Consider the following 8,361-nt stretch of genomic DNA (forward strand, 5'->3'; position numbering starts at 1 on the left):
ATGCCTGACCCGGCCTCTCAGGGCAAATCTTCAGATGCGACCCGTGTTACTAAGAAAGTGTGTGGTCTGCCCGCCCCACAAAAATAATTTTTTGCAACACCTTTCCAATGGCTGTTTGGGTGTAAACTCCTAAAGAAGCGCCGCCAGCAGAAGCGCTCGCAACAAGAGACGTACCCAAGGCGCCGGCGAACAAAAAGCGCGCCTGGCGGAGAACGGGCTGTGACTTGCATTGCTTTGCTGTTAGTTTTTTTTTTTTGAAACACAAACACGGTGTATGCGAATGTGCATGCGACGCAAACACAAAGGCGGCAGAACGAAGCCCCGTTCTAACGCGCTGACGCTGTCGGGAAGCACGCATCTCACAGCTCCTTCCGCTGCCTCACACGACAGCAAACAGCCGCTTTCCGCGCGCGCCACGCGTGAGGTGGCGCCACTTGTTCTGGAGCAGTGGCGCCACCATACCAGCGCACGAGGCGGTAGCCGCGGCGTAGCTCCGCTGGATCGCTAGACTAAGATGTATATAGGTGTGTGTCGTGAATCGGTAGCGCGTCCCCGACTTTCCGAAGGGGAACGCTATACCGCGTGCAGATTCGAATAAGAGGACAGGAGAACAGAGATCAAACATAACGAAGCCGTATTTATAATTTAAAGGAAAAGGGCCAATAAGAAACGAAAACAAGAGAAACATACACATAGTGGGCGCGGAGGCACGACCAAGAAAAGCATCAATGACTTACGCACCATCTTCGTTCTACAGCTCATCGCAGTGCTGGCGGCTGGGACGACAGCAGAGGGCCACCGGCGGGAGACTTCGGCTGCATCCTGTGAAGCCGCTTCTGCTTCGGAACCGCCATTCCTCTCGACAGGCTTCGTGGCCATACGCCCCCTGGGGATCCGCCACTGCGCAGCAGCAACATCAACGTCATCACACTCGGAACGTATAAAACCAGGCATCGAGTGCTCACTTGTCAGTGGGCGCGGAGGCACGATGAAGAAAAGCATCAATGACTTACGCACCTTCTTCGTTCTACAGCTCATCGCAGTGCTGGCGGCTGGGACGACAGCAGAGGGCCACCGGCAGGAGACTTCTTCGGCTGCGGCGGGACCTGGCTACGATGCGGCTGCATCCTGTGAAGCCGCTTCTGCTCCGGAACCGCCATTCCTCTCAACTGGCTTCGTGGCCATACGCCCCCTGGGGATCCACCACTGCGCAGCAGCAACATCAACGTCATCACACTCGGAACGTATAAAACCAGGCATCAAATGCTCACTTGTCAGTGGGCGCGGAGGCACGATGAAGAAAAGCATCAATGACTTACGCACCTTCTTCGTTCTACAGGATGGTTACCTTTCCAAATTACCGTTTCATTGCTTCAAATCGGATAACCACTTTATCGTCGTGCTTCCGTGCCCAGAAGCAGTGATTGCGCCTTTCTGTTCATTGTTATTGCTCTTATGCGGCGACATCGAAAGCAATCCGGGTCCTGAAGATCTTGCGCAGATCTTGCGAACCATGAAAGACATGAACGAACGCTCCAAAAGAATTGAATTAGCGCAAAATACTATGTTGGAAAGCATGTCAGAACTGAAACAACAGCACCAGCCGGCTTCACAGGCGATGACGGAAATAAAGGAAAGATTGAAAAAAGTAGAAAATCAAACCGGTTTTCGAGCACTGGCAGCAGGACATGAAAGAGTTGCATGCCACAGTAGAGCGCCTTGAGAAAGACAATATTGCGCTTCGATCCCGTCTTGATGACGCAGAGGACCGATCTAGACGCAACAATTTGGTCTTTTATGGCATAACTGACAGTGCAGATGAAACATCGTCCGAATCAGAGCAATAAATTCTCGAACTAATAAAGAGCACTATGAAAACTGATATCTGTAGTTCAGATATTTCCCGTGCACATAGAATCGGGCGTTTCGTCAATGACAAAACACGACCACTTATAGCAGGATTTGAGAACTATAAAACAAAAGAACTAGTCATGTCAAAACGGGAGTCGTTGAAGAATACCGGGAAAGGAATTGCTGGAGACTTCTTCCCAGCCCAGACCTTTGGGTTAGTTGGTGCATTGCAGTCTTCTACAAGCGCAGAACAAACAAAGCGCTCGTGGTGTCCCATCCTTCTTTGTCCCTGTTTGTTCTGCGCTTGTACAAGTCTGCCCAGCCACGTGTAAAATCAGAAAAAAATTAATAGAGTTTGGCAAATCCAAAAGCGGCATATCCTTCAAACTCGGCTATCAGAAAATTTTTATCGAAGGAAAGTGCTACGGCTACAACGAAAGCGAAGGCGTCATTTACGAAATCAGCAATTCCTCTGGAAATGCGTCTGAAAATGCTCCTGAAAATGCCACTAAAACGCGAGTGAAACTCAAAGCAGAACTCTCCGCTATGGTCGCGGGAAGTCGACTAGATAGGATCAAGAGAGGGGAAGTGCTTCGAAAATTCTCCCCTGTTCGGTTCTGTACACAAACATACGTAGTCTTTGCCCAAAAAAGATGAATTATGTGCGATGATCGAAGACTGTAATGCTGATATTATTGTATTAACCGAAACGTGGCTAAACGGCAAAATAACGGATAGTGAACTGTTTCATTGTAAAAATAAATATGTTGGCTTCCGGAGTGGCCGAACTGGTGGTGGTGTCCTAATTGCTATTAATGAATGCATTGATTGTTTTGTTGTACCTGTTATTACTAATTTAGAGCTATTATGGTGCTACCTAAATCTTAACTTTAAAAAATTAATAGTAGGCGTATGTTATCGATCCCCCTCGGCCGACACATCCTTCTGCGATAACCTACACGATACTCTCAATCAGATTGTCGCGCGTTTCCCTGGTGCTGAACTTTTACTTCTAGGTGACTTCAATTTTCCGAATATCGTCTGGTCACATGATCACCCCTTTTCTAATCCCTCGTCCGCTGAATCCAATCTATTTCTTTCCGTTTGTTCAGACTTCAGCTTAAAACAGATCGTTAGTTCTCCTACACGTGTAACACCAAATACATCATCAATTATCGACCTTATTCTTTCGACAGTAACAGACAACTTATCAACTGTTTCGCACTTGCCTGGGCTGAGCGATCATGATGTCTTACATTTCACGCTAACGGTGACTCAAACAAAAACGAGCAGACAAAAAAATTTCGTGATTTTAACAAAGCTGACCACCCTACCATCAACAGCGAACTCTGCTCACTTCTAGATGTGTTTTTGCCATCATATCTTGATCGGTCCATAGAAGCTAACTGGGGCATGTTCAAAAATAAAATTTCTGAGTTAATCATCCGATACGTCCCTCTTAGAACCACCTACACTAGCAACAAAGCACCTTGGTATAACACTCATCTAAACAGGTTATCGAACAAGAAAAAGCGTTTATTTCGTTCAACTAAACACTCCTTAAAATTATCTCATTGGTTAGCGTACAAAAAAGCGGCCAAATCTTATGGCACGTCTTTCAGATCAGCTAAGTTTTCATTTTTAAACACTACTCTTCCACAGTTACTAAAAAATAATCCAAAGCGATTTTGGAATGTCATTCGAGGCAACACTATTAAGAGTGTCTTATCACTACTCACCAGTTCTGGGGACTCAGTGCCGCCTCATCTCTGTTCAAATGTGCTTGGCAACACATTTATTATGTCATTTTCATCTTCAGTACTCACCACTCCGATGCCAATTTGGAATGCTACCAATTATTAGATCATGGACCCCATAATATATGAGTCAACAGGTATCAAAGCTATAATAAATAATTTAAAACCCAAATTATCTTGCGGAGTGGACAAGATCAATATTAAATTTTTGCAAAATACGGTGGAATACAGTTCAATATTACTAGAGTGCATTTTCTCACAATCGTACAACTCTGGCACTATACCTCTTGACTGGAAATCTGGAAAAGTAATCCCCATCAACAAGTCAGGTCCAACACATGATCCCCTCAACTACAGGCCCATTTCTCTTACATCTGTATCATGTAAAATCATGGGGCACATTATATACACACATCTTGTTAACTTTCTTGAAAATAACTTTTTCTCAAGTGCCCAGCATGGATTTCGTAAACATTTCTCTTGCGAAACTCAGCTTGTCTCCTTCACTAATGATTTTCATGCCTATCCAGACTCTGGTTTTTCAATTGACTGTATATTTCTTGATTTCTTTAAAGCTTTTGACAAGGTAAACCATGCGCTACTTCTTCATAAACTAAGCGTCCTAAGCATTGATCCTGCAGTAATTGATTGGATTCGCGCTTTCCTCAAGTCCCGCGTTCAGTTTGTAGCTACTAATGAAGTTAACTCACCTTCGGCCCCAGTCCACTCCGGCGTTCCGCAAGGGTCGGTTCTGGGTCCTCTCTTATTCTTTATTTACATAAACGACTTGTCTTCTTGCGTTTCTTCCAGAATTTGCCTGTTTGCTGATGACTGTGTTCTGTACCGTAAACTTGCTGATAATTCCGATGTCCTATTAGTTCAGAATGACCTTAATATTAACGAATGGTGCAGTACATGGTGCATGCAATTAAATATTAACAAATGTAAATCAATGAGGGTATCTTGCACTAACTTATCAGATCCCTCGTATACGCTTAATAACGTCTTATTAGAGTCTGTGACATCATACCGCTACCTTGGTGTAACCATTACAAATGATCTCTCTTGGAAATCACATTTCAGTTCCATCATCGCCAAAGCCAGTCGTACTCTTGGATACATTCGTCGTAATTTCTCTGTTGCACCATCATCCTTAAAATTATTAATGTATACAACCTACATTCGTCCACAACTCGAATACGCATCATCTGTTTGGGATCCCGGCCAAGTAACTCTCATACAGTCCCTTGAGGCAGTACAAAATCGCTCAGCCCGGTTCATCTTAAATAACTATCAAAGGACAGCCAGTGTTACTAATATGAAAGCATACTTGCATCTTCCGCCCTTATCAACTCGAAGAAAGCTATCTCCCCTCACACTTTTTCATAAAATATACCACTATAACTCAACATTGCGCTCCTTGTGGCTTCAACCCCCATCATACATTTCATATCGCCGTAACCACAGTCAAAAGGTCTACATTCCACACTCAAACAAGGTTGCCCATTCTAACTCGTTTCTTGCCAGGAGTTGTAATGATTGGAATAACCTATCCGCATCACTAACAAGTATAACTGGAGAAGAAAACTTTAAATCCGCGTTGCAAAGCTTCTTTCTTGCATAGTGTAAAACCATTTTTTCATTTGTCTACCTTCATTGTGTACTGTGTTCCTTGTTACATTTTTATTATATTTTTGACACCAATGCCGACTTAGAAATTATATTTTTTACCTTGTTGTTCTATTTTCTTTTGTTTTATAGTTTTCTTCATGTGCTAACTTTACTTTGTATATGTATCCGCCCCTCCCCTCTGTAACGTACATCTGTACCCTGAGGGTATCTTAAATAAATAAATAAATAAATAAATAAATAAATAAATAAATAAATAAATAAATAAATACGCGCACAACACTACAGAATAAAGGAGAGTTCACCAGATGTGGAGCGTCCCATGTGAAGCGGGGATGCTTTGCAGTCAGTGCGAACGCGGGTCGATGTAGCGTGACGCGTCGCTGGCGAAGCATAGATTGTTGTTGTTGTTGTTGAAAACTTTTATTGTCTAACAGAGAAAGACCACACCGCCTGGGCCGCTCTGTCTCAACCCCGTTTACAGGGGAGAGGACTTAGGAGCGGCCCAGCCGCACGGGATGGTCGCATTCGATGCTGGCCGGGTTGGTTTCGCTGGCGGCCTCTTCTGCCAGTTGGACGGCGGTGATTTGGAGCTCAGGGTCCGAGCTCCGGAACAAGGTTTACCAGGCTTCCCTACTGCTAATGTTTTGCGCCCTGCCTGGGGAGTAAGCGCACTCCCAAATTATATGGTCGAGGGTTCCTCTCGCCCCACACTTTTTACATTTATCGTCCTCGCAGTCCGATCGGATATGTTTGTTTAGTACTGGGTTTGGGTATACTCCAGTCTGCAGGCGTCACCATGCCGTCGCCTGACTCCTATTTAACGCCGTGTTTGGTGGGGGAAAACACCTCCGGCATTGCTTGTAGTGTTCTGTAATCTCTTGATACGAGATTAATCGCCCTTCTCTATCATGTTCGGCCTGAGCCCACCCATCCTGTACAGCACGGAGGTAGAGATCTCGAGCTGCACTGTGGGCCGCCTCGTTACCGCTGACAGATTCGTGCGCCGGGGTCCAGATGATGTTGATCGTCCTATCAATCACTCCTTGTGTTAAAATTTTGGTGGTGAGGGGGTTTATCCTCCCTCTGCTGAAATTTTGGATTGCAGTCTTACTGTCGCTAATAATATATCTAGCTTTGGCGCCAGCGCAAGCGATCGCTATCGCGGCTTCCTCCGCTATCTCGGTTTCTTTCCCTAGTATGGTGGCCGCCGTGATGAGGGTGCCCTCCCCATCTACCGCCACTATGGTCATGTATCGACTGTGTCTGTCCCCTGCCGCATCTACGTAGGCGACTTCATTTCGGGGTTTACCCCGATATATTCTTTCTATCGCTTCCGCCCTTTTCTGTCTCCTTTCCTTATTAAACTCAGGGTGCATATTCTTGGGTAGGGGAGGGATTCTTAGGTGCGCCCTGATTTCCCTGTCAATGTCGACCCTTTCCTTTTGCCCCCTGTCTGTGGCCATTCCAAGATTACTTAGCGTAGCTCTTCCCACTCGCGTCGTGCTGAGTCTTTCAAGTTGCGAGGTTTTAACCGCTTCCGCGATTTCTGCAATCGTATTATGCAGTCCTAGGGCCAGTAGCTTCTCCGTCGATGTACAGATTGGGAGCCCTAGGGCCTTTTTTACGCATTTCCTGATGAGCGCGTCTATCTTGCTCCTCTCATCTGCCTTTAGGTTCAGATATGGCGTGCCGTATCCCACTCTACTAATGATGAAGGCCTGTACCAATCTTAGGAGGTTTTTTTCCTTGAGGCCGCCTCCCTTACGTGAGACCCTCCTGATGAGGTTTAATGTCTGGGTCCCGTGGTTTTCTAATTTGTTAATTGTGATCGTGTTCCTCCCGTGTGTTTGTAAGTGGAGGCCCAATATTCGTATTGTCTCTACCTTTGGTATTTCCCTTCCTTCCACGTACACCTGTGGGTCAAAGGGAGGTTTGTTCCTGAGTGCCTTGTCATTATACACGAAGATTTCTGATTTTTCAGGCGAACATTTAAGTCCTCTGTCCTCCGCGTACTTTGAGATGACGTCTGCTGCCGCCTGCAGCGTTTGATTGATCTCTGCGTCGCTCCCTCTGTTGATCCAGAGGTTGATGTCGTCCGCGTACAGGCTGTAGTTTAAGTTGTAGTTCCCAATTTTTCGCAATTCCTTCGGGAGCCCTCTCATGGCCATGTTGAAAAGAGTGGGTGAGAGTACCGATCCCTGAGGTGTCCACCTGTTACCCAGCCTGATCACGCCGGATTGTATTTCCTGGAAAGTTATAACCGCCGTGCGGTCCATTAAAAAATTTCTGATATAACGATATGTTTTTAGCCCTATTCCTGCCTGCTGGAGCCCCTCCAGAATGGCTTCGTGCTTGATGTTGTCGAAGGCCTTTTTTAGGTCTAGTCCCATAATTACTATCGCGTCTTTGGTTCTGGAATGAATTATGTCTTGCTGCAGCCGCAGCATGACGTCCTGTGTGCTCAGATGGGGCCTGAAGCCATACATCTCGTCTGGCCGCGAAGCGTAGAAGCAGCTGCTGCTTGCCGCCGCTGCCGCCGCCGAGCAGCAGCAGCCTGCCAGGAAGAGAGAAAGGAAAGTGCACGGGCCTGCCTACTGGCTCAAGCCGAGCCACGCTCGCTGCCGCGTGCTGAAAGTAGGGGACTTAAAGGATAGGAGAGGAAAGATAGAAAGAAAAGGCGCTGCGCGCTAATAGGCCCCGGGCTGATCCCGGAGGCAGAACAATGCCGGGCCGACCCGTGCCAGAGTGCGTCTAGCACTCCACCATATTCCAAAAATAATTTTAATATCTTGGGTCCAAGGACCAGCAGCAGATATTAAATCAGGTATCAGCGTAGATTGATGCGGCGGAATGGAGCCAGGTGGTAGTAGGAGCGGAGAGGAACATAGGGAGGCGCCGATGGTCTCCCGTCAACAGCCCGAAGAACTTGGCAGCAGCAGGAGAATCGTAGCCAGATCCCGTCGACGGCGGCCCGAAACGCCAGAGGCTTAAAGCAGGCTATCCAAGGGTGCCTCTAAGCAGTACGGACCCCCAGTCCTACGGCTTCCACCTCCAAGCTTGGAAGGGACGCAGGAGCCTTGCATCGGGGATCCAAGGGAGGTCACGGCAGCACGGACCCAAC

This window comes from Amblyomma americanum, chromosome 2 (genome assembly GCF_052857255.1).
Source record: "Amblyomma americanum isolate KBUSLIRL-KWMA chromosome 2, ASM5285725v1, whole genome shotgun sequence".
Classification (NCBI taxonomy): domain Eukaryota; kingdom Metazoa; phylum Arthropoda; class Arachnida; order Ixodida; family Ixodidae; genus Amblyomma; species Amblyomma americanum.